Raw genomic sequence first — 10,092 nt, 5'->3', positions numbered from 1 at the left:
TGTTGTCCTGTTGGAAGGTGAACCTTCACCCCAGTCTGAGTTCCTGAGCGCTCTGGAGCAGGTTTTCATCAAGGATCTCTCTGTACTTCATCTTCGCCTCGATCCTGACTAGTCTCCCAGTCGCTGCCACTGAAAAACATCCCCACAGCATGATGCTGCCACCACCATGCTTCACCATAGGGATGGTGCCAGATTTCCTCCAGACCTAATGATTGGCATTCAGGCCAAAGAGTTCGATCTTGGTTTCATCGGACCAGAGAATGTTGTTTCTCATGGTCAGCGTCCTTTAGGTGCCTCTTGGCAAACTCCAAGCAGGCTGTCGTGCCTATTACTGAGGAGTGGCTTCCGTCTGGCCACTCTACCATAAAGGCGTGATTGGTGGAGTGCTGCAGAGAGGGTTGTCCTTTGGGAAGGTTCTCCCATCTCCACAGAGGAACTCTAGAGCTCTGTTAGTGACATTCGGGTTCTTGGTCACTTCCCCTGACCAAGCCCCTTCTCCCTCGATTGCTCAGTTTGGCCTGGTGGCCAGCTCTACGAAGAGTCTTGGTGGTTCCAAACTTCTTTCATTAAAGAATGATTGAGGCCACTGTGTTCTTGGGGACCTTCAATGCTACAGAAATGTTTTGGTACCCTTTCCCAGATCTGTGCCTCGATACAATCCTGTCTCGGAACTCTACGGACAATTCCTTCGACCTCATGGCTTGGTTTTTGCTCTGTCATGCAGTGTCAACTGTGGGACCTTATATAGACAGGTGTGTGCCTTTCCAAATCATGTCCAATCAATTCAATTCCAATCAAGTTGTAGAAACATCTCAAGGATGATCAGTGGAAACAGGATGCATTTGAGCTCAATTCCGAGTCTCATAGCAAAGGTTCGGAATACTATTTTTGATACATTTGCAAAAAATTCAAAAAACCTGTTTTAGCTTTTTCATTTTGGGGTATTGTGTGTAGATTGATTTTTTATTTATTTAATCCATTTGAGAATAAGGCTGTAACGTAACAAAATGTGGAAAAAGTCAGGGGTCTAAATACTTTCTGAAAGCACTGTACATATGATTGTATTGACCCATTACCTAGATCCGCAATAGTTGCCATTGCTTCGTCATATGTTTGTCACGCCCTGTCCTGAGAGAGCCGTTTTTCTCTGTTTGGTTAGGTCAGGGTGTGACATGGGGTGGGCATTCTATGTGTTGTATGTCTATGTTGTCTTTTTCTTTGATTGGCCGAGTATGGTTTCCAATCAAAGGCAGCTGTCATTCGTTGTCTCTGATTGGGAATCATACTTAGGCAGCCCTTTTTCCCACAGTCAGTTGTGGGATCTTGTCTTTGTGTTGCATGTGTTTGCACACCTAGCTTTTCGTTCGTTGTATTGTTTATTGTTTTTGCTGGTTCTCATTTATAAATAAAAATGATGAACCCAACTCACGCTACGCCTTGGTCTACTCCTAACGACGAACATCACAATGTTTCCTATTTAGCTCTACAATCTGTGACTGTAAGTCAACTACACAGTTACCCTCAACACCAGAGGAGGCGTCACCATAACATGCTGGAACTGTCATTGTGAAATGTTTGTACTCAAACTCAGTTCAACGATAAACTGTAGAAAAAGTCTCTGAAAGTTGCTAGATGGATAGAGATTTAGATTTACATTTACGTCATTTAGCAGACGCTCTTATCCAGAGTGACTTACAAATAGGTGCATTCACCTTATGATATCCAGTGAAACAACCACTTTACAATAGTACATCTGTATCTTTTTGGGGGGGGGGGGGGGGGGGGGGGGGTTAGAAGGCTTACTTAATCCTATCCCAGGTATTCCTTAAAGAGGTGGGGTTTCAGGTGTCTCTGGAAGGTGGTGATTGACTCCGCTGTCTTGGCGTCGTGAGGGAGCTTGTTCCACCATTAGGGTGCCAGAGCAGCGAACAGTTTTGACTGGGCTGAGTGGGAACTGTGCTTCCGCAGAGGTAGGGAGGCGAGCAGGCCAGAGGTGGATGAACGCAGTGCCCTTCTTTGGGTGTAGGGACTGATCAGAGCCTGAAGGTACGGAGGTGCCGTTCCCCTCACAGCTCCGTAGGCAAGCACCATGGTCTTGTAGCAGATGTGAGCTACAACTGGAAGCCAGTGGAGTGTGCGGAGGAGTGGGGTGACGTGAGAGAACTTGGGAAGGTTGAACACCAGACGGGTTGCGGCGATCTGGATGAGTTGTAGGGGTTTGATGGCACAGGCAGGGAGCCCCGCCAACAGCAAGTTGCAGTAATCCAGACGGGAGATGACAAGGGCCTGGATTAGGACCTGCGCCGCTTCCTGTGTGAGGCAGGCTTGTACTCTGCGAATGTTGTAGAGCATGAACCTACAGGATCGGGTCACCGCCTTGATGTTAGTGGAGAACGATAGGGTGTTGTCCAGGGTCACGCCAAGGCTCTTAGCACTCTGGGAGGAGGACACAATGGAGTTGTCAACCGTGATGGCGAGCTCATGGAACGGGCAGTCCTTCCCCGGGAGGAAGAGCAGCTCCGTCTTGCCGAGGTTCAGCTTGAGGTGGTGATCCGTCATCCACACTGATATGTCTGCCAGACATGCAGAGATGCGATTCACCACCTGGTTATCAGAAGGGGGAAAGGAGAAGATTAATTGTGTGTCGTCTGCGTAGCAATGATAAGAGAGACCATGTGAGGATATGACACAGCCAAGTGACTTGGTGTATAGCGAGAATAGGAGAGGGCCTAGAACTGAGCCCTGGGGGACACCAGTGGTGAGAGCACGTGGTGCGGAGATGGATTCTCGCCATGCCACCTGGTAGGAGCGACCTGTCAGGTAGGACGCAATCCAAGAGTGAGCCGCGCCGGAGATGCCCAACTCGGAGAGGGTGGAGAGGAGGATCTGATGGTTCACAGTATCAAAGGCAGCAGATAGGTCTAGAAGGATGAGAGCAGAGGATTGAGAGTTAGCTTTAGCAGTGCGGAGAGCCTCCGTGACACAGAGAAGAGCAGTCTCAGTTGAATGACCAGTCTTGAAACCTGACTGATTTGGATCAAGAAGGTCATTCTGAGAGAGATAGCAAGAGAGCTGGCCAAGGACGGCACACTCAAGAGTTTTGGAGAGGAAAGAAAGAAGGGATACTGGTCTGTAGTTGTTGACATCGGAGGGATCGAGTGTAGGTTTTTTGAGAAGGGGTGCAACTCTCGCTCTCTTGAAGACGGAAGGGACGTAGCCAGCGGTCAAGGATGAGTTGATGAGCGAGGTGAGGTAAGGGAGAAGGTCTCCGGAAATGGTCTGGAGAAGAGAGGGGATAGGGTCAAGCGGGCAGGTTGTTGGGCGGCCGGCTGTCACAAGTCGCAAGATTTCATCTGGAGAGAGAGGGGAGAAAGAGGTCAAAGCATAGGGTAGGGCAATGTGAGCAGGACCAGCGGTGTCGTTTGACTTAACAAACGAGGATCGGATGTCATCAACCTTCTTTTCAAAATGGTTGACGAAGTCGTCCGCAGAGAAGGAGGAGGGGGGAGGGGGAGGAGGATTCAGGAGGGAGGAGAAGGTGGCAAAGAGCTTCCTAGGGTTAGAGGCAGATGCTTGGAATTCAGAGTGGTAGAAAGTGGCTTTAGCAGCAGAAACAGAGGAAGAAAATGTGGAGATGAGGGAGTGAAAAAATGCCAGGTCCGCAGGGAGGCTAGTTTTCCTCCATTTCCGCTCGGCTGCCCGGAGCCCTGTTCTGTGAGCTCGCAATGAGTCGTCAAGCCACGGAGCAGGAGGGGAGGACCGAGCCGGCTGGGAGGATAGGGGACATAGAGAGTCAAAGGGAGAAAGGGATGCAGAAAGGGAGGAGAGGAGGGTTGAGGAGGCAGAATCAGGAGATTGGTTGGAGAAGGATTGAGCAGAGGGATGAGATGATAGGATGGAAGAGGAGAGAGTAGCAGGAGAGAGAGAGCGAAGGTTGCGACGGCGCAATACCATCTGAGTAGGGGCAGAGTGAGTAGTGTTGGAGGAGAGCGAGAGGGAAAAGGATACAAGGTAGTCGGAGACTTGGAGGGGAGTTGCAGTGAGATTGGTAGAAGAACAGCATCTAGTAAAGATGAGGTCAAGCGTATTGCCTGCCTTGTGAGTAGGGGGGGACGGTGAGAGCATGAGGCCAAAAGAGGAGAGGAGTGGAAAGAAGGAGGCAGAGAGAAATGAGTCAAAGGTAGACGTAGGGAGCTTAAAGTCACCCAGAATTGTGAGGGGTGAGCTATCCTCTGGAAAGGAACTTATCAAGGCGTCAAGCTCATTGATGAACTCTCCAAGGGAACCTGGAGGGCGATAAATGATAAGGATGTTAAGCTTGAAAGGGCTGGTAACTGTGACAGCATGGAATTCAAATGAGGAGATAGACAGATGGGTCAGGGGAGAAAGAGAGAATGTCCACTTGGGAGAAATGAGGATTCCAGTCCCGCCACCCCGCTGACCAGATGCTCTCGGGGTATGCGAGAACACGTGGTCAGACGAGGAGAGAGCAGTAGGAGTAGCAGTGTTTTCTGTGGTAATCCATGTTTCCGTCAGCGCCAAGAAGTCGAGGGACTGGAGGGTAGCATAGGCTGAGATGAACTCTGCCTTGTTGGCCGCAGACCGGCAGTTCCAGAGGCTGCAAGAGACCTGGAACTCCACATGGGTCGTGCGCGCTGGGACCACCAGTTTAGAGTGGCAACGGCCATGCGGTGTGAAGCGTTTGTGTGGCCTGTGCAGAGAGGAGAGAACAGGGATAGACAGACAAATAGTTGACAGGCTACGCTAATGCAAAGGAGATTGGAAAGAAAATTAACTAAACAACTGGGGAAGCGAGAGAGCAGGGCCTCCCTCACAAACCATTCGCTGAAACACTCAAATATAACTATTCCAACTTCCACTTAGAAATTATAATTGATGTAAACTACAGTGGTTCAATTTTTCCAGGAATAGGCTCAAACTTAGTTTATTCAGCTAGATAACTTGGTACAGTATTCTTCCGTGAAACCCACCCAGTGCACCGTGTCTTATGACGCCGTAGCTAACTAGCATGCTAGCATCCAATAACACACGGTTAGCACCAATACTTGGTTACAACAAACTACCAATGGATCACTCGTGTCCGTGTCTAGTTCCTTTCATAACGCAGAAGTAATTAATGGCTAGCTAACACAAAGTCAGTCCTGCTAGCTACACAAGTGATGATGGCAGATGGTCGTCTGTGTGGGTCCACGATGGTCTGCGATGAGCTATTGTCGTTCACGGCGTTCTCTGGTTAATGAAGTTCCACAGCAACTACAGGCAGGCCTCATGCCCGTTTTCAGATCCCCCAGCACGTCCCTCGTCAGAACTCTCTGGCCCTGTAGCACTCCTCACCACTACCGTAATTATGCACTTCACTACCCTAACAAAGCTATCAGAACCCCACTCCTGGTACTAAAATGTGTAGACTAGCGAAAGTAGACCCAGCACAGGACACAAACTAATTTGGGGTTGTTTATTCTGTCGAGGCTTAAATTTAAAATAAGATAATGTAGGAGGGAAATCACCGCAAGGTGAAGTTACCATAAAGTAAATTTCAGTCTAAATAACAATCAAGTGAAATAAATCTGTTAGTAAAGTGCATAAAAACAATCTGAGTACAATAAGTACAAAGTGAAATGCATAAACAGCAGTGGCTCTGCTTTTTATAAAAAAAACAAGACTTTCTAACATTTCAAATGTCTGAGTACAAGATGTCCATGAACGTGATTGTTTTCAATTAAGATGGTCAAAAAGAAACAAATATAACTTCTTAGGGATGATGTTTTGGTGGTGTCGCTGTGAGCAGCTGCTCTTGCGATCATTATCACAAAAACACACCCGCCCCACTCACGTTAGAAGTTCACAACGAGAAATTGCAGGCTATATAGAAATAATTACGCTCAAATTGAAAAATCATTCAACTAAAATAAAGAGGATTTCGATCATGCAAATTTAGATGTTAATTATATCTCATATTCCAGTGTTCGAACTCATAGTGTGGAAATCTATATATTAAACACAGGTAAATCCCATTTTTGGCCTTTAATAAGGTTAGGGATCTGCCAGTTAGAAATTCACATATTTTTCTCAATCTTGGGCCTATGAAGTCATCAACAGTATCTTCTACAGCTGGGTACTTATTGTGTCTCTATGACAACTACCACTTATATGGCTGGGTTCAAGTTGAAAACCATCTACTTTAGTACAGATGCGTTGCGAAAACAAGTCTAGTCTATCATGGACAGATGGCTCTCTCTTTAGCTTTTGACAGCTGCATTGGGCTGCTTGTTGTTCGCTCTCTCCTGTGTTAGTTTAATAAAGTTGTGCTGCTGCAGGAGAAGTGGGAAGAAGATTAATGGACGCACAGGAAGTGTGGCAGTTGTGAGAGAATGCAGGACAGAGCGGGCCAGCCGCCATCTGTTCCATTCGGCTTTACAGCTCTCTCAACGAAGAAACAAACCCTGAGCAGCGTGGATCTTTTCAGCCCCACAGACAAACACACAGACACATCTCTCTATTTAGTCTATGACATATGGCTAAACCTCTATGTGAATGAGGCAAGAACTAAGGCTTTGCTTTGCTTGTTGTCGCTTTGTTTTGTTCTCCCACTTGTGTTGTGTTTTTCTACCTTTTAGCAGAATAAATATGGGCTTCGAGCCAAGGCAGTGAGGCCAGTGGGGTAGTGGAAGGTAAACACAGTTTACTCCCCTTTCACATTTTTGCTCAACAGTTTACCCAACTTTTGTGGAAAAATGCATTGAAAGTAAAAAAAAAAAAAATCCTTGTTGAAACTGATATCAAATGATAATGAGACGGGGTTATTGTTGTTGTGGATTGTGTTCTCTGGTTGTGTCGTGTTTGAAATAAAAAATAATGAAACATGGCAATACAGACCTGTGTTCACAGACAGTGATCAGGGTGATTGAGTTATATTTCACATTGTTTTGTACTATTGATGTTTTTTTATGAACGGACAAGAAAGCTTCAATTTCAAGACATTCCATGGTATTTTTATGAAAAGGTGTGTGCCTTTGCCCTGACCACACATTATCAATTGTACATCAAACCTCCGTGTTCTTCATTTGTAAAAGAATGACAAACAATACAGTGTCCAATTGCTTGTTTGTTTGTTTAATTGTCAAAAGAGGGAGATCTTGTTAACAAACCTATGTGCTCTCTCTCTCTTTCGTTCTCTCTCTCTCTGTGTCTCTCTCTCAGTGAAGACATCTGTGCGACATGATGAAGTTTCCTCTGAGTATCAATCATGTAATTGAGCTCAGGGAGGGAGGACGTGACATCAAATCAAATTTGATTTGTCACATGCGCTGAATACAACAGGTTTAGACCTTACCGTGAAATGCTTACTTAAAAGATCTTAACCAACAATGCAGTTCAAGAAATAGTTAAGAAAATATTTAATAAATAATCTAAAGTGAAAAATAAAATAAAACACAATAAAATAACAATAAATCAAATCAAATCAAATGGTATTGGTCACATACACATATGTCATGACTGCCCTGTTAGGGTCAGGTGAACATGGACTACAATCCTACAGAGATCTCTTACACCCACCAGACGGGAAGAGATCGAGAGGTATGGCGGTGGGGGTTTTTATGACACCTCACACCCGTTGTAAATCTCAAGGCAGCAGACAAAATTCCTTTGTCCTCTCACTGTGGAGGAATGGAATGTATGATGGGTCTATGAATAACCTGCCTCAGAACATTAACATGCAATAAATGGATTTTGGGACAATATGTTTTGTCAGCCAAAATGGTAGTAGTGACGATAGATGGAATATGAAAATGAATGTAGTTTTTGTTATGTTATTAAAAGTTAAATGATGACGTTATAACGAAAACATTGTCACTTGAAGAGTTTTCACACTATGTACTTGAGGTTTGCATGCTGTACGTTGTGTGTAAAATGTCCAGATCAAACAGAATGTTTTTGTAAAGATGAAATATGAAGTTAGTTGTCTAAATTAGATCTGAGTAAAATCCAGACCTTGCCTCGTAACTTGGTACGCCCAGAGAATTGTCCCAAAGGCGGAAACGCTAATTTCTGACACGAGGGTATAAAATATGTGAGTTAAGAGTTAACATACCAGACTAAGTGACCCTGAGCTGCAGCCAAGGTCTGAGTGGTAAACAAACGCAACACGAGGTTGAAGAAGACAAAGTAACCTTTTAACAACCTATGCTAGGGATGAGTAGCTGTATCTAAAGGGGATGAATTCGAACAGGACCACCCGGTCACCACTCTCCAAGGAATCGTGTGTCTACACTATTTTCCTTCCCACGCTGGAACCATCCACACGGCTGATTAGCCCTCTTCCGAAAACCCCTTTTCATAGCGAGGGAGAGGAAACAGACCGCTAAGAGAAAGGACACTGACATCATGAGGAGAAACAGAGAGTTTCGCCCGGTAACCGAAGACGGACCGTCATCAGAGAAGTTGGAATCCGGTCCACGCAGAGACTCCCATCGGTGACCTTCAACACGTAATTACATCATTATATTCGGATCCGTAAGAGAGGCAGTTCGGGGGAAGGTTAGGGTTAAAATAAGCATAGCTGACAAATGCACCCAAGTGTGTTTTTATCTCGTGCACTCTCTCTCTCCCTCTCTCTCTTTTGAAATCCCCATTTTGTGTCATATTGTGTTGGCCCACTAGGGACCTGTTTCATTGTACTAAGTTCTAATCAATAGCCTAGACTATGTGTTTGTGTATCTTATATTGTCATTTTAGCTTGTTAGAAAATAAATGATCAACTCAATTGGTGTGGTACGGACTTATTTGGTGAGAATTGGGTTTGTTCAGAATGAGACTGTAGAGGAAATTGATTAATTAGCGACTGTTGTAAAATCGATATTCTCATATTCTTTAATTTGGGAAATAAAAACTCAATAAAGCCGAAACTTTCCCATGGTGCCCCCAGGTTAATGAGTTAATAATTACCTGATTCATTTGATCACGTAATTATAAACCGTTAATCATTCGATGAGTAGCATTCATCACATTAAAAGGTCATTTACCACCTTCACAAGTGCAGTCTCAGTGCTATGATGGGGTCTAAAACCAGACTGAAGCGTTTCGTATACATTGTTTATCTTCAGGAAGGCAGTGAGTTGCTGTGCAACAGCTTTTTCTAAAATTTTTGAGAGGAATGGAAGATTCGATATAGGCCGATAGTTTTTTATAATTTCTGGGTCAAGATTCGGCTTTTTCAAGAGAGGCTTTATTACTGCCACTTTTAGTGAGCTTGGTACACATCCGGTGGTTAGAGAGCCATTTATTATGTTCAACATAGGAGGGCCAAGCACAGGAAGCAGTTCTTTCAGTAGTTTAGTTGGAATAGGGTCCAGTATGCAGCTTGAGGGTTTGGAGGCCATGATTATTTTCATCATTGTGTCAAGAGATATAGTACTAAAACACTTTAGTATCTCCCTTGATCCTAGGTCCTGGCAGAGTTGTGCAGACTCAGGACAATGGAGCTTTGGAGGAATACCCAGATTTAAAAAGGAGTCCGTAATTTGCTTTCTAATGATCATGATCTTTTCCTCAAAGAAGTTCATACATTTATTACTGCTGAAGTGAAAGCCATCCTCCATTTGCGAATGCTGCTTTTTAGTTAGCTTTGCGACAGTATCAAAAATAAATTTCGGGTTGTTCTTGTTTTACTCAATTAAGTTGGAAAAATAGGATGATCGAGCAGCAGTCAGGGCTCTTCGATACTGCACAGTACTGTCTTTCCAAGCTAGTCGGAAGACTTCCAGTTTGGTGTGGCGCCATTTCCGTTCCAATTTTCTGGAAGCTTGCTTCAGAGCTCGTGTATTTTCTGTATACCAGGGAGCTAGTTTCTTATGACAGATGTTTTTAATTTTTAGGGGTGCAACTGCATCTAGGGTATTGCGCAAGGTTAAATTGAGTTCCTTGGTTAGGTGGTTAACTGATTTTTGTCCTCTGACGTCCTTGGGTAGGCAGAGGGAGTCTGGAAGGGCATCAAGGAATCTTTGGGTTGTCTGAGAATTTATAGCATGACTTTTAATGCTCCTTGGTTGGGGTCTGAGCAGATTATTTGTT

This window comes from Salmo trutta, chromosome 20, assembly GCF_901001165.1.
Source record: "Salmo trutta chromosome 20, fSalTru1.1, whole genome shotgun sequence".
Classification (NCBI taxonomy): domain Eukaryota; kingdom Metazoa; phylum Chordata; class Actinopteri; order Salmoniformes; family Salmonidae; genus Salmo; species Salmo trutta.
The sequence above is the reverse complement of the archived record's forward strand: the minus strand, read 5'-3'. Positions refer to the sequence as shown.